The sequence below is a fragment of the Bombus vosnesenskii genome, unplaced genomic scaffold, assembly GCF_011952255.1.
Source record: "Bombus vosnesenskii isolate JDL3184/JDL3185 unplaced genomic scaffold, Bvos_JDL3184-5_v1.1 scf7180000013265, whole genome shotgun sequence".
NCBI classification, from domain to species: Eukaryota; Metazoa; Arthropoda; class Insecta; order Hymenoptera; family Apidae; genus Bombus; species Bombus vosnesenskii.
Window position 1 is genome coordinate 2,913,704 of NW_022882925.1, and position 26,690 is coordinate 2,940,393.

Consider the following 26,690-nt stretch of genomic DNA (forward strand, 5'->3'; position numbering starts at 1 on the left):
GTGCCCTCTCCGCGTATAACCACGGATTGCCGGGGTTCTTTATGGGCAATCTATGGTGATGGAGATGATAGGCAAGCAGATATACGTAAACCTGATTCTAGAGGATCTTCCGCGACCCTACTGGAAGCGAGTACGCGGCTGGAAGCGCCGGGAGAACCGCCTCGATTCCCCAATAGTTTAACTTACGGCCGGATTTACTGGCGGAGATAGGAGAACCCTCGCGTATTGGCTGATAGACCCGCGACACCTACGCTCTCACGGATCCTCAGCGATCCTCAAACTTGCCCAGATTTTCCACGATCGTCCCTCATCCAGTTTTACTCCGTACGTGTGGTTTAATCATGTACACACGTATAATAGCGAACGTATTGTATAAATAAATGTAGCTTAATTTTTAATTATTAACCCAAGTGAAAAATTGAATAGCTATGGTGCGCTTCCACGTACAAGAATTTTATTTTTTTTTTTTTTATTATTTAATTTATACCTTACAATTTGTCCAGGTGGACATTTGGTAAATTTTTCTAACTTAATTGGTAAGTAACATGTGGATGGCTACCCCCAGTGAAATACCATCTTTGAAACAAGAATGTATCTTGGAATTATATATTATAGGATATATATAATAAACAACATAATGAATAATTCGATTGAATAATGTATCGACCAATTTTTAATGAATAACATAACGAGTAATTACAGCGAACGATATTATCACATATACTTAGTTAATTGACGAGCAAGCATTCCCTGTTTACAACTTCACTACTGAGAAAATTAATACGAGAAAAGGGAATGTTTCATTTTGCGATGTAATTATAGTAGAGCAACCACTTAATGGTAAGCAGAGACGAATTCTATGTTACGTGTTAACAATCGCAAAGAATAAAATTCTTCGTTTATCCCCTGGCAAGAGAATCAAACATTCGTTTAATCTCTAGTCCCTAACTGATTGAAACTAATCTCAACCGAATGTATGGAGTATATTATTAAAAAAGATCTCTCACTGTAAAAAAGATCTCAAACTTCTCTCACTGTCAGATATCTAATTGTAAACGTATGAAATGATTCTTAATACCCGAAAGCTCTACGTATGTAGAACCCGCAAATTGCTTAAAAAATACCAAAAGGCCAAAATGTAGATGCAGATAAATCAAAAGCACGAAACTCTTAAAAGCTTCCGCAGTTCCTGTTCCTTCTCTTCCACTTCGACGTCCAAATCGAAGAAGCCTGCTGCACGTTTTTGCAGCATTCTTCCACAACGAAAATAAAAGCATGCACGTATACTTCTCGGTTAGCATCAATTAAATTACAAGCCCGTCTTGCAGGTGAATCGGTGGTTTTAACTTGCCTCTAGCCGCGCAATTTCTGCGACGACCAGGAAAGAGATATATCTCTGTGGGAACGTGCTCGTACAGGACGCGTCGGATGCAGCGAACAGGAAGCACTTGGGACGCGCAGGAAGCACCCCTGCTTCAGCGATAGAAGCGAGCCGAAAGAGAATAGAGGCGAAGAGGAGCCGGGAAGAGAGGAGAGTACGTGTATACGTACATCGTTGAGAGAAAAAGAGAGAGGGAGGGAGAGGAGAAACGGGAGCGGAAAAACGGGAGAAAAAGAGCAAAGAGAGGGCGAAGGGATGAAGCTTGGTCTCATCTTGCCTCCACAAAGCGGCGCCGCATCAGATAGCATTTGTTTTAAATATATGGATCGGAGGGTGTGGGCGGTCGCGCGCGCTATGCCACCGAAGAAAAGAGAAAGGGGGAAAACCGTAGGATACGATACTCCGTGTGTATCCTACGCGAAAACCGGCCCACGCTTTTATCGCGGGCCAAGTGGGACGAAGAGAGAACGAACAACCCCGTTATACGACACAACTCGTTTCCTCGGTATTCCCTAGTTTCAGGAGCCAATACTCCACACACGACCAAACCCTCTCCTCTTGGATACAGCAGAACGAGTCTCTTCTCCATCCCCAGCCTTCTCTCTAACCTCCCTGCGGCCAGATATCGGCTTCCCAATAAGCTAACCGGCGCGGAGCACTCGGTTACCAGCGGTATTCCTGTCCTGGTTTCCTTCCAGAATCGCCTCCAACCGTCCAACGCCATCCTTTGTCTGGCCTTACCCTTACACGACACTTTACGTATCAAGATTTTTGCGAGAAATTACAACACGGTTACTTGGACCAATGCGTTTCGCCTGCATTCTTCAGGTTGGTCGGTTTTGGAGAAAAAGGGTCGATGATTTCCGACGAGCAGACTGCGAATTTTTCTGCATTCGTAGGAAATTTCAAATTGCCAAAATGTACAGAGTGCAGATAATATTCAAAAATATACAAAATATCCATGGTATAGTACACTTATTGTAATATTCAGTGGATGAAATAAATTTCTAGTCAGACTCAGACTTCGGGTTTAGAAAAATACGAATTTACATAAAGATCTGCGCTCTACCGACGACACTGCGAATGTTTATGTAATTTGATGTGTCTGTGAATATAATTATAAAATCTATGTAGAGACTGAATTGAACATAGAAAATATTATAATGAATACTATCCTTTAGATATTTTGTATATTTTTCATGATTGATTCAGTCTGTTCGTTTTTAAAGCTTTGAATTTTTCATAGATGCATATACATCAGTGGATTGCTGTTGAGCAGTGGATGACGAAATGGGTGCAGGCTTTACGAATAGTTTGGTAGAATTTTTTAACAGAGAGATGCACTACCTGCCATAAGTAATGGGATATTTATGCTCGTTGCAAAATTGTGAAAAGTTTTAATGTTTTGTATTACCATGTCTGTTACATACAATATTTGCGTTAGTATTAAATAATGTTAGTAATGTAGGATTGTAGGGTTAGTTAAGTATGGGATAAACATTTTGCGGATTTTAATTATTCCTAGTAGCAATATTACTATGTAATCTCAGCATTATCCCCATATAATTTATGGTGGATAATAAACCGTAGTTTTCCGAGATTTCCAAATATGAGTTTTACTTTCACACCAACGTTTGCTTTTGTTCTAACAGAGATGGAAAAGTACCACAAATTGAACGACGGCTTTTCCGACTCGGCGGTCGGAGAAGTACGGCGATTTGTAGACCATTTTCCTTCGCCCTCAAAAACTAAGATGAATTTTCCAAGTTTCCTCGGAAGCTATAAAATCTCTTAGGGGCTCGCAACTACTTATAGTGTACAATGGATGCAACAATGGACCCCGTTTTACACAGAGAGTCGACCACCTCCCGCGCCTCCCCAAGGGTCTTCCGGCATCCATCCATTATCGCATCATAGATGCCATGGGCAAATTACGAGATTTCTTCGAAAATGGTTACCGGCGGTATAGATAGACCGATCTCGAGTACGCAAAACATAATCGATTGCGACGACATCAATGAATGATCCTAACCACGGGAAACCTTTCAATCTTCTTTGAGATTTCTCCGAAAGTTTGACAAATTGCTCTCGAAGCGAACAATGCGAATCAGAAATTGTATGCGAGTTACGAGATCCGAATAAGAAACTTTATAACAAAATTGTGAATCGTAAAATCGATAAAATTTTCTCAAGTTCGATTTCTTTCATCTTTGAGTTATTTCTTTGTACATCTGTGAGATCTATACAGATTGATTCTGGAATCTTTTCGAGATTGACGAATTAAGTTGGTATCTGAAACAAAGTCAAGTTTCTTTCATATTCCAACTATCTATTTCCACGTCGAATCCTTCATATCCTTCATGTTGGTAATGTTCGGATGGTAATGTCATTCATATGTCCAAGAATTTCACCAATTACGCTCGAACTAAATTATGGATCTTAGAACCGATAAAATCCTCCAGAGTAAAATTTCTTCACCCTATGAATTATTTATTCCTAAAATCGTGTCCCTAATTCGTACCTTCAACTTGGTCATAAAAAATAACCATTTCGTACGAAGGGAATTTGCAACCAGTATTTCAATTCGAAATATCGAGCGATTCCGATATTTCGCCGACTGTACCGCACGCGCAGTCCGATCTATCATCAGCAAGAAGTTCGTTTCAGCAAAAAGGTTCCAACTTAATTTGCCGGTGTCTGAAAAAAATTCTAGCCGGCACAGATTTCGTGCGAGAAAGCATTCCTCCGTGCCCGATCGGCCGACAAAGAGGAGACGCGCGAGTCGCCACGATCGCGCGCGCTGGTATCAGACAGAAAAAAGAGTAACAGAGGTGAAAGAGAACGAGGGCGAGAGAGGGACAGAGCGGGCCAAGTGAGAAAACGAGAAAGAGAGGCACTTGTAGGGGTCAGAGGTCGCTCGAATTTCACACGTGGATTAACTCTACGTCGAGTGGAGTGTACTCCACCTCCTTGTCCAACTTCCTCTCGTTCCTTGCTCTCGTGCGCTCGTTTTCACCCCCGTGCGCCCGAGAGGCCTTGCTACACGAATTCCGAGATCCACCCTGTGCAGCCGCTAATGAACGTCCGCGCGGCCTGCGACATAACCCCTGACACCCCTTTCCACCCCCACACACCCCATCGATACGGTACACGGTACAAGGGAGTGCATGACAACGAGGCACCTGGACGATGAAGTCCAGAACGCCAGAACGTTGTGCAAAGGGGCGGTGAAAAGAGGGGGTGGGCGGAGGGCGGAGGGGGGTTGGTAGACGGATACTCCCGCGCGCGCTGCTGATCGTATTAAATCTCCTTCGACCTGAGCTTTTCACCCTCGTGCCTCTCTGCTAACTGCGTCCATCGATCTCGTAATTCGAGCTGACTTCAAATAAAACCGTCAGTCAAGTATTACCGCCTGGCTACCACCTCCCCCTACGGCGTCCAAGAAGATTGTTCGATAGGGGACGACGCGGTTCTGACACCGTGGAAAACACCGATACCCACCTATCGACCCGATCGTTCTTCGCTCCGACAGATTCGATTTCTAGGCTAATTGCTTCCCCATTCGAATCTCGACAGATCTGTCAGTGATTTTTTTTTTTTTTTTAAGGGAGCGTTTGTAACACTTTGTGAAGCTATAGGAATGCATGATCAAAGAATTTACATAGAACTTGGATGCTTTCTAAAGTTGATCGTATGTTCGATTTTTGACGTGTACGAGATTCTGCTTGAAGCAGTTGTTAAGTACTTGAATGATCGATATGTAGTTGCGAGCGTTTAAATGGGGAAATTAGAATTGTGTTATGATTATTTCTATTTCTTTATCATAGCATAGAGTTTAGAAATACGGTTTTTGTCCTTTGAAACACTAGAACGGCTCTTAAATTTTTATTTCAAATAATGCAATTACAGATTAAACTATGTCGCTGTATTAGCTTCCGATACAACTAATTTTCTTTTTATAATCTCGCACATTCTTTTATCTACATGAAAGAACAAGCGGCAGCGATAAAAGAATATTAACCAAATTTATGCAACTCTCCTTGCTATCTATCCACAATGTTAGGAAAATAAAATTCAATAATGCAAATTGATTAAAAGGTCCAATTAACGCAACGTATATCCCTAATGGATTTGTGTGAATTCCCTTGCAAAGAAAGACTGGAATACCCCAAAAAAAAAGATAGAAAAACTGAGCTTCCAAGTACCAATCTCCGAATTCCTAAAACTGAGGATGCCAATAGAAAACGAGCGTTTCCACGATTGCGTAATATCGTTTTCTTTTCCTTTACTCTTCCCTCGAAAGCTAGTAGTACCAGGCCTGATCGCAAGCTTTTCCATTCTTCGTAAACTGAAATTTTACGAGTCGACCGATATTCGCAGTTGAGAGTGGTCAGGAAACTGGACTACCGTGCGGTGTTTCTCCGTTGGATTGCCTCTAAAGGTAGCAATCGTGTATAGAAAACCCTTACTGGAATCGGGAACGTCTCTTCTTTAAGCGGTACTTCGCTACTGTCGAATGTCTCTCAAACTGCAAACAGCCAATTCGCATTCTATTTGCATTCGGCTTGGTCCATTGTTCGTCGATAATGTTTTCGTTGTGACGTTACGAAGATAGGAAGTGTCCCTTTGCACAATGCTAACGCGCACAAACGTAATAGAATTTCGTCAGTGAAGGCGTAGCAGTATTCCTAACCGCCATAAAAGGGAAAATTGTGACCAGCATTGTTTTATGGTGATTTATTGGGGTTAGGTTTAATTGGTAGAGCAAAGTCTTATTATTCTGTATATTTAGTTTGCAAATGTACGTAGAGTCAAGTACGGTAACTTTTATTGGCGTGGTATATTCGATGAGTTACTATGGATCAATCGAATTTGCCAGTTTCAGGAGTCCTGGAGTAATTTTGTCGGAAAATTTGAATCATTGCAATTTTGGCATATAAAAACAATACAAATTATACAAATTAGAAAATGAGAAAAGGTACAATTTAGCCCAAAAATCCGAATAAAGGGGTAATTTGTACAACATGGAATTAACTAGCTACCCGCAATTTGGCTTTAGGAATCTCTCACGAGGTCAGGTCGTGAACTGCGTAAATAAATACAAGCGACGACGAGTATAGAGATTAAACTATATATTAAACTGACAACTTACGGAATTTGCAAACTGCTCTCGTATAAAATAAATAGAACATCTGACGTATAGTTTTCTTCTTCTCTTATCTGTTCAATCACTCCATAATTCTTCATACGCTAGCTCTTTCGAGATGAACATTTTTAAAGAATAATTAGAAATTATAATACACTATATTATGTAAGCATACACCCTAACGAAAATCTTAATCATGATTTTTAAAATTGGATATACAATTCTACTTATAGGCCCGGTTGTATCAGAAAAACTGTAGTAATCCAATCATTTCTCTTCAAGTTATCAAGTTACCTTGTGACATTGTATAACTCGATACATAAGCGTTAAATATTTCGTTATAAATGTTAAAAAATATCCAAATATCTACAACTTTCCCAATATGCACCTCAAATTTCGATGTAAGAAGGATGCCAAGCATCATCTCTACATTCCTGAAGATGAAACAGGCCAACTGCAAGAAAGGTTTCTCAAGGTCTTAAAGAGGTACAAACTGTGCTAATACTGGACCAATAAGGAGTTATTTCAAAACTTTCACACAGGGTACATAACCTTTCAAAATTATTAGTCACTGTAAATTATTTAGTTCTACGGACCTGATTGTTTGGAGTTGCTTACAGCGGGAAGGGTTTAACTAATTGTAGGACACGTATAACGGATTCGCCAAAATTTGTAGTTGAGTGGCGTACAAATAGTTCAACCGCTGGTCCTTCCCACATTTTCGTCTTTACATTCACCCAACCAAGACGTATTTTACGAATTCTCCCTAAATCTTTTCAACAAAACATCTCGACAATTTTTCATTTCTCACGGACAAAATCCACAGCGAAAATGTGAAAAAATTCGTTCTCTCTATCGGTTCCTTCGACCGAAAAAATCTCCACGATTTCGTCAAAAATCCTCCAGGACAAAATTTTACAGTCTCTATCACGTACCATCGAAAAAAGCAAAGGTTTTTCTACGTGATAGAATGTGCCGTTTTTTTCATCTCTCCCTCCAGAATCTTATTCCTCAATCTGCAATTTTTACCGTTTCTTTTGCGAAAGTATTTGAAACAGGTAAAGTATTCGAACGTGGCAAAATAGCGGAAAGCCACGTTTTACGATAATGCAGCGGTGTTTTATGAATTTATGCCAAGTTTTACCCTTCTCTTCGTGTTTTTGACTTTTAAAAGTTATATAGCACTTACGGGATCTTCGGTGGCTCCCATCTCGCACGCTTTTTTTTTTTACTGCTTCCTCGACAGCTTCTTTGCTGTTTCTCGCCCCGTTCCCGAAGTTTAGATTAACTTTAGTACAGCCGAAAGGCTTAGCGGTAAAAAGGTCAACTCGTTAGGATCTTTTGCGAAAGGGTGCACCTAAGTCACTTTTATGATTTTTAGGAGAAAGGGCTAAAAACTCGAGGTACCGTTTTTTTTTTTTTTTTTTTACTCTTCCTGCTTTTTCCACTTGGTGCATGTGGGTCACTCTGAGTGTCCGTTATGCCAACTTCCTACGTTTTTACCGCTTTGCACACTGTGTTTTCGACGATTCAGGTACCGGATGTTTTATCCTATCGTTTTAGGGTTATTGGTGATCGATCAGTCCCTTGCAAATAACTCGGAAAGGAACGTTGCTTTTTAGGTCTCTGCAACGCGCACATTTTTTAAACAAAGCGGAGAAAGTTTGAGCTGGGAGAAGGATACAAGAAACTTGAAAAAATTGGAAAGAAGAAATTAACGATTGAAAAATGCTTGAAATATTTCCATTGGAGTGACGTGCGGGAAGCTGTGAAGTCGTTTGAGAAATTTATAATGAACGTAGAATCGAGGAAATATTACTCGAAGCGATAATAAGCTAGATGTGGTCATCGTTTTTAGGAAAACAGTACATACTACGATACGCAAGATATCCTACCCTTATTCGTATTTCAATAGAAGATTTTCGAAATATTCTAGCTGATACTAGAAGATTAGCCGGAATCTCTGGGTATATCTATTACATTTTATTACAGCAGAACTTACATGAAATGTTTTTTTCCTACCGAAATCTATTTACATAAATTACGGCTATAATTCGTATCATTTGTGACATTAAGTATCAAAAATATCACAAAACACAAACGTTCGAAGGAAATTTATTCTCTTAAATAAAACAATAAAATATCCCTGTACCTGTTAAAAATACAGCAAACGGTAACAGGCTCACGAAATAACGTTTTATACCAAAAAATAAAATCGCAAACAATTATAAGAAATAACGAGGGCAACAAGGAGATAACATAAAGGAGCCAGAGCCCTTGAAACTATAATGGAAAAACTCTCTTTATGGACGAGTCGAAAAAAAAAGTCAGAAAGTTTTCTTAGACGGAAATGACCCAGTTTCGGTTAACTATGGTTGATTTTTATGCTCTTACAAGGTCGATGGTGGTGCAAAACGGCGAATGGCAGACAGAAAACAGAACACAAAATACAAAAAGGCGGAATACCATTTCGTGTATTTTTAGATCAAGGGTCCACCAAACGGAGGTTTGTTTTTAATAAGGGTGCCGTATATTTTAATAGGCTTGGTCCTTTTTTTTTTTTTTTATTTCGTACTTCAGGAAATGTTTTACGCGTTTAGGTCTCTGACAGGCCCCATTCGCACTAATTTTTGACCAAAATAGGACAGTTTTTTGCCCTCGACACCCTCAAATCTGAACCATTTTTTTAACGACCAGCCGTAAAGAAATAAACCCAAAAAAGTTCGTTTTTTGATTTACAAGTGAACTATTTTCTAAAGTAAATATCACTGTTACGAACATTTTCTCAACATTAGTCGTTTTGCTGCATGGGAAGTGCATGAAAATTTACGTGAGGTTCAAAAAGAGACGAAAAAATTCAGGTTACGATGATGGATATTTAAGGGACTCGTTTCTGGAGCGAATATATCATCTTTATCTGTGAAAACTGACGGGACAATAAAGGGCCTTGAGGAGATTTACAGCAATGCTAATCAAATAATCTCGTCTAATACGCGGTTTAGAATGCGCGACGTGTCCCGAGATGCCAGCTGCGAGATCACCCTTTCTCGACATCGGTTGATAAACGCATTTGGGCATTGGGAACGATCATGAGTTCTTTTTACAAAGAATCGATATGCAAGGAAAGGAAAATTTACTAGCTAATACCATGAAGAAGTCTTTTATTAATCATTTTTCTCGACGTCGATCGCTCTGTTTCATTCCAAAATTATTAACCTTCCGAATGTTACACCCCATTATAAAAGATGAAATGAATGAAAAATGAATTACCAGATATCAATTATTTTATTCCACTTTAAAACTATCAAATCCTCGAGTACTTATCACGGGCTATTAAACGAAAGAAACATTGAATACTACCTAAATATTACAAGGAATTCTGTCACGCGTGATTTTCCTAACGTCGATTATTTTGCTTCATCTTAAAACTAACCGACTTAAATACTAATTGCCTTGCCTTAAATACTATCAAACCATCAAACACCAACTACATCATGCAACACTGCAAAATTCCTTCCTCAAAGCCTCCAGCGGAGCAACAACTAGTTTTTTATCTTGTCACTCAAACGGATATCAAAGACGGAGGTAAACAGGAACATAAAGCAGAAATCTGAGCAACGGAATCAATGAAGAGACCGTGGTTAGGTGGAAAGCGTCGAAATCCCGGCAGCCTCATATCATCCCCGCTAGAAAGGAAATACACCACAATGAACGTTTTAAAGTAAACCATGCGACGCACGCAACCTTTTCTGTCTCCCTCTCTTATACTCGCCATCCTGTTTCCTCTGTCAGTAACTCCTCTCTCCGGCCAAAGCCAGACCACCACCATCCAAATTCAAACATGCCGCCCCCTGGCCGCGCCCGCGTCGCTTCGCGTTCTTCTACACACGTAGAGGATTGCTCGCGCGCAATACACGCGCGGATCCGCCGGCTGGTCAACGCTCAGGACGACACTGCGTGCGTGAAAGGGCTCGTGGATGCACAAAGAGTGTGGCCAGCCGAGTAGCCGGTGTGTTGGTGACTTAATTCGGTGTGAATATATGCAAGGCCTCTCGGATCCCGATCCCTGCCACCATCGACGAGCACGTTCACGGCACACACGACCGACCCACCGGTAGCGATGGCCTCGACGAGCTTAGAATCACCTGGTTCGTTCTATCATTCTTTTTAACGCTCCAACTATCGGGGATAATTAATTACTTTTCGTAGAAATTTTACAAATTATACAACATTTCTAGGAATTCGAATTTGATTTTCGATGAAGTGTGTATTACGAGTAAAGGTTTGTTTCTCGATTTTTCCATTATTTGCTGCTTTTAACGCTAAAATTACCCGACACAATTTATGATTTTTTATAGAAATTGCGCAGACTTACAACGGTACATTCTGCAAAATCCAAATGCTTTTTTGTAAAGTATGCAGGTTTACATACGGAAAGAAGTTTGCTATACCCTTCTATGGTTGGCTTTAACGTTGAAAATAGAAATTTTATGAATTTATGGCATTTTTACGCATCTATGCGATTTTCGGTAAAGCATATGGATACTAGTCATTGACGCTGCCCATTTTAACGCTAAAGCTGCTATTGGAATCGATTTCTAATTTTTCACAGAAATTTTATAAATTTCCAATAATCTATGTACTTTTGGGGATTTGAGTTTTGGTAAACTATAAGAATGGATACTTATCTTTTTATTACATTGTGAAATTTGTTTGCATCTTACATTGTAAACTCTGATAAATTCTATACTTTTAGTTTTACTCGCTAACAGATCCAGGGTTAGGTTAGGTATTAACGATTAGTACGTTTACGACAGTAAGGGTAAGAACTCTTTAATTATTAGGGAAGATCCTAAAGAAGACGAAGCAAAGATTTAACTAAAATTATGGTTTTGAAGTTTCTATAGAAATAACGTTTTTTATCAACAGCTATTTTAGTTCGCAATTAATAAATAGTTACCTCTATAAAATGCTGAATTTTTTAATGGAATATCGTAGAACAAAGCAAAATTCATACCACCGTAATTACCCAAACGTTAGTATCAAACATTCGAAATCCACTTTATTACTACTCAAATTGCAATCCCAAAAAGAAGTCTTGGACCCTGTTTAAAACCACAAAATTCACCTGGAATTCATCAGCCGATAAAAAATTCGTGCAGCCATTAATCAAAAGCAATCGCTGAAACAGATCGTGAAGCCTTCCAAATGCACATTTACCCTACTCAAACTGCAACCAAAAGAGGAAGCTGAAAGCCTCTGCTTGAACCCACAGAATCCATCGCTGATCAAAAATTCGTGTAGCGATTAATCAAAAATCGGTTGTTGGAACAACTATCGCAGATCCCGGGGTATATTTGCAAGATCAGCAAGAATTTTCCAATTAAAGTAACATTGAAAGCGAGCTGGTACGCTCGGGGATAAATTACTTGAGCGTGGAGAGAACTCGCTAAATTACTTGAACTCGCGATACAGAGAGGATCGAACGGCCATCACTAGCGACCGGTCGGCTAATTTCAATACCTCCGCTCTCAACCAAGCCATCCCCCTGTTTCCACCGGCGTTGCTTTCCGTGTACGTACCACCACGTAGCCCTGTTGCTGGTCTGCGTGACGCCGAGCCAACGTACAGACACGGGGGTGGACATTCGGCGTTGCGTGTCGGGGGGGAGGGAGTGGATTGTTTCGGTCCACGCGCGTGTGCGCGCGTACAACAGCGCGGATGTATTTGACGCTGGAATATTCCCGTCACCCGCTGTCAGGCGGCGCGAGGGGCACTACGCCGGGGAAAAAAAGAAGTTTTCTGCACAACAGGAAGCACGGTGTAGCGCGGATAAACGGATTTTTCGACTAACGACCAGAGATCACATCCTCCAATTAATGCGTCTCGACTTAACGCTCCGATACTTCTCGCCTACCTCGAGAAATTCTTTCCGACACCGTCCACTCAAACCCGCTGAATATCTCGCTAATTAACCGATCGACCGGCCGAGGGTTGCGTAGTTTTAGTACTGGGATTCGTTTGATCGATTTTTCAGTCTTAGGTGCGTGTCATTCTTGGACATTTTTTGGAATATTGGGTGTCTTGAGGGAGAAGAGTTTCAAAGAATAAAAATTGTTGTATGCTGTATGTACATTGTTTAAGAGAATTAGACGACGAAAAGATACGCTACTACGGATCGTGTCATTCGAACGATGCTGTGATGAATAGATCGTAGATTTTTGTGCATTTCTAAGAAATTTAAAGTTGGGAAACTAAATAAAGTGTGTGGCATTTCGTTAGTCGTGTTCAACTCACGCCGGGGTTACCAACTTGGAGGCTTATGTAGAGGATGGTTGATCGTGAGATTTATAAAACGAGATTGCTCGTTGTTGAAACCGTCAAGTATATTTTAAATGATCAAATAAATAAGTACAGATAATGTTCGCAAAGACGCTCGTACTAACGGATTCGCTAAGACAGTGTATAAGTCGCAAAATAAGATCGCTGATAACTTGTCGATAACTGATCGATACTCGGTAGATACTGAGATACTCGTAGATACTCGATAGATACTCGTAGATACTTCTTCGCGCGACTAACTGATAACTGCTAGATAACTGGTTGATAACTGAACTCTTTACGATCGCGTCCGTTTTATTTATCCTAGTCGGGGGAGAATCGGAAAATTCAAATTCGTCTTCGTTCGACGGTTGCACGTAGCGGCGACATTGTTTTGTCCGAAGTCTATTTATTATTACATTACGTATATTACATTACGTGTATCCTAACGATATTGATACTCCGAGGCAAAACAACCAGAAGTAAAATCCTATGGATTTGATATGAACCTTCTTCACTTGTTATACATTTAGATATTTCTCCACTACAACTAAAAATCATCTTTGAAATCATCATTCTTTGAAAAAGATAGGGTTAAAGCAATCTGGGTTTGGAACACCGTATCCGGAATCGCACCGTACGTATCGTTTCTATATTTGAAAAATAAAGAAATACGAGTTTTGTAATGAACCAATTCATTAGCGAATCTGAACGATTTGTAATAACGGAAGAATTAATTGCGATAAAAATAATAATAAAAATCGTTATGCCGTAGAAAGGACACGAGTGAAGAACACCGTATCTGAAAATGCTCTCCACGAGAAGGCAGCAAGACAGGGAAGCAGTAACTTCTCAATTCGCCGGTGAAGTATTAGCAATTTTTTCCTTGCGGGACGCACGGGAGGCGCTGAGAAAATTAGGGTTGCTGCGTTGGTATGAGAGCTAGATCTGGCTGATGAAAGGGTGTAGCGGGGTGTGTAGCTGTGAGGGCAATCGTGAATCAAAATTAGCTGCTCTTGTAGAGGAGGGTAAGGGAAAAGAGTGAGAGAGAGAGAGAGAGTGAGAGAGAAAGAGAGAGGGAGAGAGAGAGAGTTGAGTGTCGAAGGTTCGCGAGAGGTCGAAGGGTGCTGGCGTAGAGTTTCCAGTTCATGGTAGAACGACCTCACCCCCTTTGACCCTGTTTCCACGTCGTCGCATTCCCGTCTTTCCTACGTCCAGCCTGAAATTACAGGCTGCAAGGCGCTGTAAATCCCGATGCATCGATAGGAAATGGATCTCCGTCTAGGAAACGATGCATAGAGCTTAATTACGTCCCTTTTCCCGTTTTTACAAGTTCACCTGTGCTTCTCATCGTCGCGCGAATTAGCCATCCTCGGGTTTGTCAGCCGTTAGGAAATACATCGGTCGAAAGAAGTAGAAGACAGTTCTATAAAACAACCAGCGTTCACATTGATTCGTAAAACGCTGTACATCATTAATAAATTGTGGATATTTATATATTTGCGGAAAAATGTGCAAAATATAAAAAACGTATATAATACGCAAACACATATGAAACATTCAGAGTCAAGTGCTCGTTACGATATTCAAAGAATGGAAAGAATCTCGGTTTAGATTCAACTTTTTCGATGATATGCATTAATCACAGGTAGACTACGGATTTTTGTGCGTTTATAGGAAATTGAAAAATAAGAAAATAATTCAGAAGATACGTAATGTACAAAGACATAATTAAAGAATGAATTTCCATAGATATTCATCACTTAATCATGCCCCGCCTTATATTCTTCTAACCGACAAACAACAATCATCCCCTTCTGTCAATAATTTTCTACCACCTCGTCAAAGAAACACCAAAACGCAACAAACATCCCTTTCCTATTGAAACTCTACAAAACTGCCACCGATACCAGAGAAAGCAACAAACAAGCGAAGACCTTTTTCGTTAGTCAACCCGATAATTCCATTTTACCTTTCAGCCTGGATCTGGATTAAAGGAAACCCTGAAAACGGAAATAAAATCCTTTCGTAGCCGAGTCGGTGCTGTTCGAACAATCACGCACAATCACGGCCGGCATTATAAAACTGTCCCCGGGGGAATTCTCGATGCTCGCTAGAGAGAGGGTAGGAAAAGAGTGTGGTCGATCGAGAGAGGGTTGGTTGGATATGGAGAGACTCTGTTGGAGATTTCGCCATCTCCAAGGGGTCGAAAATATCCCTACGTGAGTTCAACGTCACGCCGGGCCTCGTATGGCTATCGCGCGGAACTCGAAGGGGTGCAATGGCTTCGAGGGAAGTTGGAGAGCAAGGGGAGGACAAACTGGACGGCACGTATCTTTACGGGTCATAAAGGTTGGCCCTCGTTACGGAGGAAGCTGTACCACACCCGTGGCCACCAAGGCACCGCACCACGAACCCTCTTTGTCGCCTTTAACCCTCTCTCTTTATACTTACCCCCCCCCCCCTCTCTTCATCATCCCTGTTTCAACCACTCCTTCTCAAAAGTCCTAGGATACAGTCCATTTATTTTTAATAAACTTTTGATATTTCATATAAATTATGAACTTTAACGTTTGAATTATCAGAATGGTCAAAGTAAGAAATTCATACTTTTTCATAAATATTAGTCTTACAACGATTTACTTTTTTGGTTTTACAATGATATATTTTTTTATATTTGGTGATTTTTGTAAAATATATGAATAAAAGTTAGAGTTTCTTGCTGAATTATAAAGTTTTTCCTACTCCTTACGCTGCAATTTTATCGATACTATAGCTTTATGTTTTAGTTGTCGGTACTATTCACATTGACTTACATACATTTTTTAATAAACCTCCTAATATACTAATAACATAACAAATATTTCTGCGCCATTATATTCATTATAGAATTTACAGCATACAGCATTTATATAACTAATTAATTAAGTTTCATATCATTAGGTAGTACTTTCATACGACTACAAAAATTTAATATTATATAAATTAAATGTAGAAAACTAGTAAAAAAGTGCTTCATTTGAAAATGAGGGTATGCACAAATATCTTCCTGTAGCTGTAAGCTTCGTTTGTTTTCAAAGTTAAATGAACTGTTACAAGATAATTCATCTTTTAATCTGTTACAGTTTTGGAGCAAATATAAAAACTGTCTTACGGCTTTTAAGAGAAGGTGTATCTTTGTCATCCTATGCTTCAACAGAAATCACCAGGGAAGATAATTTACCGATAGATTGACCTACGCAAATCGACAGTAAAGACAACGCGAGGTTCGAAACCAATATAAGGTTCGAAACCAATATAAGGTTCGAAACCAATATAAGCCTGGAAACCAATATAAGCTTGGAAACCAATATAAGCTTCGAAAAATGGAGATGTTGGATAAGTATGTTGATGCGCTTCTGTAAAGAACGATGCAACTCGAGCACCGTGTTTTAGAAACTGGACGCTCTGTATTTATACAGGCGACGCTCGTCTATTATCGGCTCGAGCATCGATGGCAGCTGGCTTCTACTCATCCATTTATCGCAAATTTTTTTAGAACGAAAGCATTCTGTTAGCCAAAGTCTCCGAGTGACTCTTCAAAGAACTAACTTTTATATCGTTTCTTAACAAAATGATTAAATTTCGAAATTTTATGTAATACGTTGATTACAGGTCTGAATATGTATTCATATATTTGCTGAGAGAGTTAAATGTACTGTAAAGGAAGATACAATTCCAAATTAACACCACAAATCCTGGACAAGTTGCTAAACTACACCTACGTATCTTAAATTACTGTTTCGATTTTCCAAATTCAAATTTCCAAATTGATACAAAAATTCTATTTTATATTACTAAAGGTTTATGTGCCAAAGGTAAAAAGAGAGTGAAAAAATAGAAAAAGAAAATATAAATTCAACTTGATTGTAAGAGGATCACGAAGGGTTAAGTTTCCCATAAGCATGCAAAATCTAATAACAGATACTTATATAATGTGCGAACTTCACTACTAATATTTAATAACCAAACTTTCATTCTCCCCTTAACGAGACAAGTAGAGTGGGTCTCATGGCCACACGGTAATGAAGATGTCACGCTACGGCTGTCTTTCTTGCGGCATGGGGCCTATTGGTCCCGTGGCAAACCACGGGGGGTGCGCGTAAACGATGTCACGGACGCCATTGTGCTCTCTGTGCAGAACCGATCCCCCGTGGAATCGAAAGAGAAACTCCGACCTTTCACCGAGTCGAGTTTAAATAGGCCGGATATATAATTGGGCCCCGGACCATTCACGAGATTTCATCCCGCGGTACCCCCCATAATGCCCATCGAGTGCTCGTACGATGGAAAAGAGGGAGAGGACAAAGACTCGCGTGACTGCTGCAATCTCTTGGCACCAGTCTTCGAGGATTCATAGAAGAGGTACTACCACTGTGGAGAATGCAAAAGTACTACGTTTTATCGAATCAAGATTACACTTTTTTCGAGATAATCGTTACAATTGTCTTGTAAAAAGAATCCTACAGAACTGTCGTCATTATAATTTTAATTATTCGTACAATTACATTATACGATTACATTCACATAAATTAAAATTATAATTGTAATTGTTGCAGATTTCTTTGCAATACTCATTTCGCGCTTGAATTTTTATAAAAGAGATATTATGGTAACTATCGGACCTTGTATAACGGATATATGTAAATGTGATTTATGAAAATTCATGTTTTTATGAATACAATTGAAGAGTTTGTCACCCGAATAAAAATTAATTTTACCTATTGAATGTTATGTTATGATGTGATCTGGTCAATTTCGAATATTTTGTATATTTTTGTATATCATACGTATCCTCTTTAGTTTTCCAATCTCTAAATTTCCTACAAATGTTCGTGTGATTTGTCATGATTTTCACACCACACAAATTATTTTCATAGAAGTTCATGGTCACAAAATCATTGTGAAACTTTAAACACGTTAGGAAATAAAGAACATTTTAGTCATATTATGCAATCGCAAATTAGCAAATCTTATCAAACTGTATAATGTAATGATGTGCAATATTCGTCAACATAACAAAATATAATCTAATGCAATAACCAGCAAATGATATCTATAGGTATCACAATTATAATATTTACATGTTTCAAGAGAATCCTTTCCTCCTATACTTTGCACCATCCCCTAAACCTAAAATTCAATCCAAAAGCTTCTCCTCCTAGAATGCGCCATGAGAAACGTTAAACATATAGATCAGAACCTCAACCTACGGAGTGCCAAAATATTGAGAGGCACTCCGTCTAGTTTCTCCAGGACACGCACCAAGGAAGACGCAGAAAGGTCCGATGCGATAAACGGCTAACCTCATTTTTCATGTGGCCCATAAAAATCGTCTTCCATGTATTCCCCGATGAATGAGATTCCCCAAACCTTTCCAGTCGAACCTGGTCTCCGAATAAGAAGATCCCCGAGAAGAAGTTCGCCATTGGCGAGCGCAGAAGCGTGACATTATATTTATGTTGTCACCCTGCGTGTCAACGCCGTGGCTACCAGAGCCTAACTCGTGAGAGTGAGATGTGAAAGGGACCAAGGGTGAAGAAAAAAAAAAGCATAGATGGGGGGCCTGACACTGGGCCCTGTCTACAAACACCGCGTTCTGATCGCTACTCACTGCCAGGACAATGGACGATCCTTTCGCATTACCTGTTTACCAAACCCAGTCATCGTAAAACCATCGAATCGAATCAGGAAGAAAGCGACCGCCGCGTTTCCAAACGTTTCTTTCTAGGTTTTTGGGGCGATGGCTTTTTTAACCGACACTGGACGATATTCTGAAAGATATTGCAGTTTGGCTTGTATCGATGATTTTACTTACTTTCAATGTATTAGAGATTGAGGCTTTCGCTATTTAAAGAATTTTGATTACCGAGTCGAATTCAAATCAATTGGTTGTCCGAAAAAGCTAGCTGAAACACTGGCGAAATTTTGGAACTCATTTTAAGGTCAGCAAGACGCGACTTCCATTGAATCAATTATAAAAATTCTATTTCCGATATATCGTTGAAACGAATGAAAATCGAATAAATCTTTATACTGGAATTAGGCTATTGGTAACAAGTGAAAAGGAATCGAAGAATGTATATTAAGACTTGACTACACGAAGTAAGAATAGAAATATTTTATGGAAGAGGAGGTAGCGAAAGTCGGAGTTAAAAGAAACATACTTTGATTTCGAATCATTGTACAGTCAAATAAATTGTTATTATAATATATATTAACTTCTCCCCTCACTTTTTCAGCAAATTAATCGAGAATAGTTAAAGTTAATTAATGGCCAAGTTAATTGGTCCAAAGTCGAGATGCTGAACGACATAAGAGTCACAGGGGGGTCTCCTTTCGGCAAGACGCGCGTGCCTCTGTTGTCGCAACTGTCGTGAACAGTTGGCCATTCACTGTTCTCGAAAGTGTCTGCGAATCGTCAACGAGGGTCGCCGACAGCATCCGGTTTCTCGATTCGTTGCTGTTCGTTTGGGCTAACCGCTGCGGATACGTCTCACAGTCCTGGTCCTTTTTAACGTTTCGGCAGGTTTCGGTGATACCAAAGACTCCTTCGTCATCTGTTCACTAAAATATATTGTAACTCTGGTCACTTAATTTTTAACACGAAGAAATATCGCAGAATACCACGCTTTATGTAAGAGGAATCTCAATATTCTTTTAAGATCGACCAAAATTCCGTGGAACTGGACTAAAGAATATTGTAAGATATTGTTAGAAACTCGTTAAAAGCTGACATCGGTGATCTACTTTAACCATTATGTAATGTAAAATCAAGAATTTACAAAAAAAGATGCGCAGTTCAAATTGATCTAACCCCAAAGCATTCATTTAAAGAACAAACTATTCACCAATAAGAACGCGCGATTGCAAGGAAAATGAAAACTGTTTGCGAGTTCAAAGCATCACCGGCCGTATGTTCCAATCATGGAAAGGGAAGAAACAGCTGGAACGATGGATGAAGCACGATAAAGAGAAAAAAAGAAATAGTTACGGAGAGTTGTAACAAAGTCGAAGCAAGACTGGTGCAAGGCCAGGGACGCCCGTGCAACAATCAATAACTGTCGTTCGTAGCAGGCATAAGTCGTACGTGCTCGTGAACGTTATACAGACGAGTAACGCGTGCCAGTTTCCATCAGGAGTGACGGTAACAGCTGTTGCACGTCCATTTCGAAAGCTTTCTCCGTGGAAACTCCGGGGGAAATTGGCGGCGCTGATCGTCGCGTAAACACAACCTAAAAGCAGTAGATCACTCGATTCCTCTTCGTACTGGTTCTAAACACGATCCCGCGGATACGTACCGTCCAACAACTCTATATATACGTATCTATGGTACGTGTAGAATACGTGTACGTACACGTGTACACACGTTCACACATGGACAGTTTGAAATAGAGCTGTCGATCGATTAGAACTTTTCCAGAGCATACGTGACACCCATAAAAAGCGTATCTCTTCATCCAAGGGAATTGAATTCATCCCGCCTTACTTCGTTTCGGTCAAAAGCCATTTGCATGTCTAGCTCTGGCGAAAAAATGCACACTGATTTCGTTCGAAAGATATGCTGATTTTGTTGATTCTGCCGATCAGAAAACACGATTATCTCGAGAATTGTTTGCTTGATCTTTTTTTCTTTTCTTTTTTTTTTCTTCCTTTTTTTTTTTTTTTTTTTGTTTCTTAGAAAGTAGCTCGAAAGAGTAATAATGCGAGGAGACACGATACTGTGTAACAAATGTCGAGAGTTCAGATGTTATCATGATTTCTTTCAAAGTAAGAGAAACAGAAGCAGACAGAAAGGGTTGGCCCCTTTTCAAGTTAAAAGACGAGTCGTGAAAAAATATTTATTGCCACTGGTAGCATTCTCAAATCATTTTGGTTTTTTCCTCTCGCCCTCCTCGCGCAATACCGCGTTCGAAGCTTCTCGAGCAAAGTCATTTTCATACATATGAAACGGAGAAATCAGTGTACGAATAGATTCAGATCTAGCAGAAAGAATCATAAATTTCATCGATTGTACAGCACGGCAACGTTTATAATTCTATTTCTCGAAGACCAAACAACATCCTCGCATTTTCAATATTTCGAAAATTGTTGCATAGAAAAATGGTGGATCTTGCAACGACCATTTGAGTCCAAACGATATTTCACTTGAATAAATTAGCAACCAATTATACGATAATTATACGATATTTTTGAACCTGGATAAGATGAAATACTCGAAATGAGAGACTCAAAATTCATTACATGAACAGTTCAAAATTCATCGCTTTTAATCCTGAATAAGATGAAAAAATTAAATTCATATCTTTTAATCCTGAAGACGTTGAAAGATCCAAAATCCATCGTTTGCGGTCCTAAACAAAATGACAAGCTTATGGTTCGTCATACGGTACAGCATTACGGTTCTGAGCTTGAACGTAATAGAAATATCAAAATTGCCCTTTTCTAAAAAATCCACTCCAGTAGAGAGAAAGAGAGAGAAATAGGAAGCGGTAAAAGGCAACATTTTATATTACAATTCACAGGCAAAAAAAAAATAAGCAAAAAAATCTACACAGTCTGTTCTGACTTCGAACATAATGGAAGCTTCAAAATTCGCCCGGTAACAAAGGTAGAATACTACATTTTATTGCAATTCGAAGACAAGGAGAGAAGCTAGGAAAACTACATAGTCACGGATTCGCTGGCAAAAAAATTGGAATTGCCGCGTCGCGTGGTGGAGGTGTATTCGCGCGAACTTTCCCTTCGGAACGAACGCGAAAATTGATTCAAGTATACGGTGGCAGTGGATCGCGAGAGAGCCGGCACGCGCGCGGTGTCGTTTCATATTCGTCGAAGAGAGTGGCCACGGGGCTCGAGATTGCAGGAGAAAAAGGGGTCGAGGGAAAAGGGCGGTAAATTTTCATTAAAATACAAGGGAAACATTTCTACTCCGTTAGACGGTGAATTTGCATGAATTAGAATTTCAAGTGTCGCGCGCTGGAACCAAGGGGCGATTGCGGCGCTTTAGAAGAAAAAGGAAATCGACGTGTTCGTTGGCAACGTGCAAACGATACGAAAGAGAGTAAAAAACAAACAATCGAAAAAAAAGTACAAGAAGAACGAACGAAAAAAGATAGAATGAAAAAGCGAGAATAGCAAAAAAAAATGAAAAAGAAAGAGTAGCGAAAAAGAGAGACGGGGGGGGGGTAGCGCGGATATTATTTTTCAACTGGGTGATATACGACCCGAGCGACGATTTACGGAGTTACAGCGACGACGATTGCTTCGTTTTTACAGTCCGGAAAAAGACAACTCGTTCTTCTTTGTTTTTTTTTTTTGCTTGCCACTCTCCTTTCCTTCCTTCGCTGTTTTTTCTTGCTTCTCTCAATCTGTCTGCTTTTTCTCCACCATTTTTTTTTTGCTACGTACTACTCGTCGTCAGACAAACAACGTGTTATTTCGCTACATCTTGGCTTCTTTTTCCGCGTATACACTTGCATACGCCTCTTCCTAGGAAGGCTTTTCATTTTTTCCCTTTTTTTGCGCGCTGCGGACTCGGAAAAAAAGATTCCGCAAGGAAGAAGAAAATACTAGAAGCTGCGAAGGGAAACGAACGTAGCCGCAGGACAATGGGCCTCGGTGTACCGACGATGCTTTTAATTTTTATGGGATTCTTCGGGTTAAAAAGGTGCGTATACGTCGGCGATTTTCCTTCTTCGCCGGCCAGCCACCGCTGCGGCTGTTTTATTAGGATCGTAAAGTCTCTGCGGCTGGAGAGAATTTTTTTCTCTTCTCGAAGAGCACCGGACGAGACCTTAGGATCGCCGACACGCGCGAAGGTAACGAAAAGTTCACGGAAAAACTCGTGGAAAAAGTCGCGGAAAAACTCACGGCTGAATGAAATTCACGCAAAAACTGTCATAATGAACTGTGATGTCGTGATTTCTTGCTGGACATCCTGCAAAACCAATAATTATCGATGCTTTGTGACCACAGACCGACCAAACTATCGATAAATTAGTAAGGCTTATCGTTTTCGTAGTAAAAAAATGAAGATAAAGAGTTGGCAGTAGAAGGAGATTTTCTTATCCTGTAATGTGGATAACACGGGTTAATTCGTTGATTGAATTGCCAATTATGAACGCACGGTTAAGCTTCACTTATATGCATTCTACTTAATTGAACGAACGTTTACTTAAGGCCCGGTTATTATTAACGAACGAAACAAATCAACAAGGTACCAGGCTTTTACCTCTGCAATTATTAAAAAGTTGCAAGCGCATTACGATATTAATATTTATTTTCGCAGAAACAAAAATGTATTTTCATCACGTTGCATTAATTCCAAGCAACTACGTACAACATATTGAAATAAATATCGAAGATCGGTAGTTCTAGTGATAAACAACAAATTCTCTTGCATAACAAGTTTGATAATAAGATATTTTGTTAAAAAATTGCAAAATAGTAAAAAGAAAGTGCACGGCTCACAACATTATTCGCTGCTAAATTATTGTGCAAAGGGACCTAGTTAACGGATTAACCTGCTCTCTTCTCATCTGGACGTGGTTACAAAAATGCTAAAAAATTCGAAAAAGGGAGAAAACGAAACTGTGGAAACGCGTGTCGAACGATCGAAGAAGGATGATCCATCGAAAACGAAAAATTGCCCCGGAAAAAGTTCCTCTTTCGTTCTGGCGCGATTATCGAGTCCTTCGAAAGATCAGAGCGAGATCGAACGTTGAACAAGAGAGAAAGAGGAGGCCGTGTCGATATTGAAACGGTGGAAAACAGAGGAAACACAGACGGGCTGACCGATCGGCATGCTCTCCGGTATTTCGCTCTGGTTGCGAACCAATTGCTCTATGGTTTTGCGAGCCGAAAAAAATCGACTATTCATGCATAACACCGATAAAATCTGAAAGCTGCTAAAAGCGCGCGCGATCGCATCGCCCAATAATGTCGTTTCCCCAGCGGCAAAATACAGAGGCGCATTTAAGCCGACTTCACAGTTATTTGACGATCCGACAATATCAAAAGAAACTGAAACGCAGCGAATGCTTATACACGCGAAGATCTGCCAAATTCGAACAACTGTGCAAACTTTCTATAAATATACTCTTCGTAATCTATTATCGCTTGTAATAGATTCAAATTATATATGTCATATGAAACATTTTGAAATTTTATTGGCATTGTTACGAGATCCCATTATCATGATAATATTGGTAAAGTTCAAGATAAATCCGAAGATATGTATGGGAATCACAAGATATTTAGTACAAGTATGTATATGCGTGTATTGAGAAACAGAAACCACAGAAGAAATCACAAAAGTATTCAGTCAATTATCCATTATATTAATAAATCTCAATTTTCAATGGATTATATTTAATACTTATCATGTGCTTAAGACGACTTATACGACTCTGTATACTACTTTCTTACTAAATATATGCTTGCTATAAATATCTTGCAGTTTCTATACGCATTTTCAGATTAATTTCAAATTTGACCAATATAATCGCGACAGCGGCGTCCGCGTCTCACTATACTGATAATAAAATTTCGAAATGTTTTGCGTGATATATATGTAATATACACATAAATATTTTCTAAGGTAAATTTCTCAATACTTGTAAAATTCGAAATTTCATTAACAATAATTTGACTCGTAGTGTTTATTCTATTGTAGTTTTACTTTATGGTTCCTGTCCAGTATTCTTTAAGAATGACTTACTCCTTCAGAAAGATCGTTTCGGGAATTAGTTACTAGCAAACAGAAGCCAACTCAACCTGTCCAATTCGAGTCCCAAATAAAGAGAACATGACACTGCTCTAAAAAATGACAGAAAAAAATTCAAACACGTATCAATTAATTCACATCTTGAAAATTGGATATGAACAATGTACGATACGAAACATTCTGCTATGAAACACTCGCGGACAAATGCCTGGCTCAACATCTCTAATTTACAACCGCACCTTTAACATGAACCAACGATTGCAGCTGATACTTCACCCTAGTGAAAAACATCGGTAAGGACGAATGAAAAGAGACGGCGGAGAAGCTGAATTCGAAAAGAAGCTGCGGAAAAAAAGAACGAGGAGGGTAAATCTGCGTAATTACCCTCGATTTCAAGACCGTTGCGAAATTCAGTGGTTCCGGCCAGCCTGTGCGTTCACCGAGAGAGAAAAAGATACCCGAAGATAGGATCTGAAAGCTGCTGAAAGCGCGCGATCGTATCGGTCGGTAATGCGATCCCCCAGCGACATAATGGCGCAAAACCTGGCCCCCATTGTTAGCTTGGGGCTCAGCGACGCATTCCTTGGCCAGGATGTGCTCTCGATTTTCTCGGATATCGTATAATGTGGCTTATGCCCCCGGCGAGGGAAACAGAGGGAGGACAGGACAGGGAGATCCGGCGATTTAGTGTGCTCCTCTCTCCACAGAGAGGAAAAACTTCGCTGGCTAGTTGGAGTAGGTGTGTCTTTCAGCAAATCTATTATTGCTGTTGGGGACACTGGAGTGTACTAAACCGGACGTGGATCTCTGCTTTTTTATCCTGGTACAATCTGTGTGATATGGTACGGGATGGAATTTCTGGGGAGAGAGTTGTCTCATACTTGACTCGGAATATGAAGAATAACCATTATTGATAGGAATATTGCAACTGATGCAAACTGACGAATGTAGAACTATTTTATATGTCGGAATAAAAACTGATGAATTATTGTAATTAGGAAATAAGAATATTGAAACTCTGAAATATTGGTAGTTTGAGTGTTCGAAATTAGTTACCAGTGTATTTGATGGACCGGATAAAAGCCCTAGCGACATCGTAAAGTGGAACGAAAATTGCATAATTCAATGCAATTTCCATTGGTAGCACATCATTCAGAGATAAGATAATCAACTGCTATACCGACAGTAATTCTGATAGAAAACTGTATGCAGGGAAGTAAAAGATTTCTCATTTCAGTTCTTTCCTACATTATCGATAGGATTACAAGCATCAATGATGTACTGACTAAGAACAGGATGCAAGTAACATTAAGTGGGATTCCGTGTCTTATATTCTAAAATATCGACCTAGACAAAAATCACTGTCTTTTTTTACGTCCTGTACTATTTATAACAATTAAAAGTCCATTTGAGCCGTATATTTAGAGCATCATATTTATTTAAACAAAACTTTATTTAGTGATCAATTAAATAAACTTGTGGTCACTGACAAGACAAGATTTCAATGCCGACACTAAATGGGACCTAGCATTTCAGGTTCTGAAATACCGACCTGGCAAACAATTAGATTGTTTCTTACGCCATCTGTGATATGCTACAGCGGAGAATTGAAACAACCAACCCGATGACTGAAACTACAATCGCCATCGCAGCCAATCAGCTCGTATTATTTGCTATATAATTAATAATTGTATTACGTAAATAATGCGATTAGTAATTATATATGAAATAATGACGATTACCCGGGTCTCGCCGCATGGAGGTTGCTACGAGTGGAGACCCTCCCTATCCACGATCCCATCCACCCTTCCTTTTACGCAAAAATTGACTAATTTTTCATTAAAAAGTTTAAGGAAATTCTTCTTTTGATGTGCGTTTGCAAAACTATCAAACCTTTGATCGTTGTGCAGAGGGAACAACAAAAGGAACATTTCAGAAACCGACGCGAGCTGCTAAATCTGACAGTAAATGATATAAAACTTACTACTACTACCACCATTACTACTACTACTACTACTACCACTACTACTACCACTACCACTACTACCACTACCACTACTACCACTACTACCACT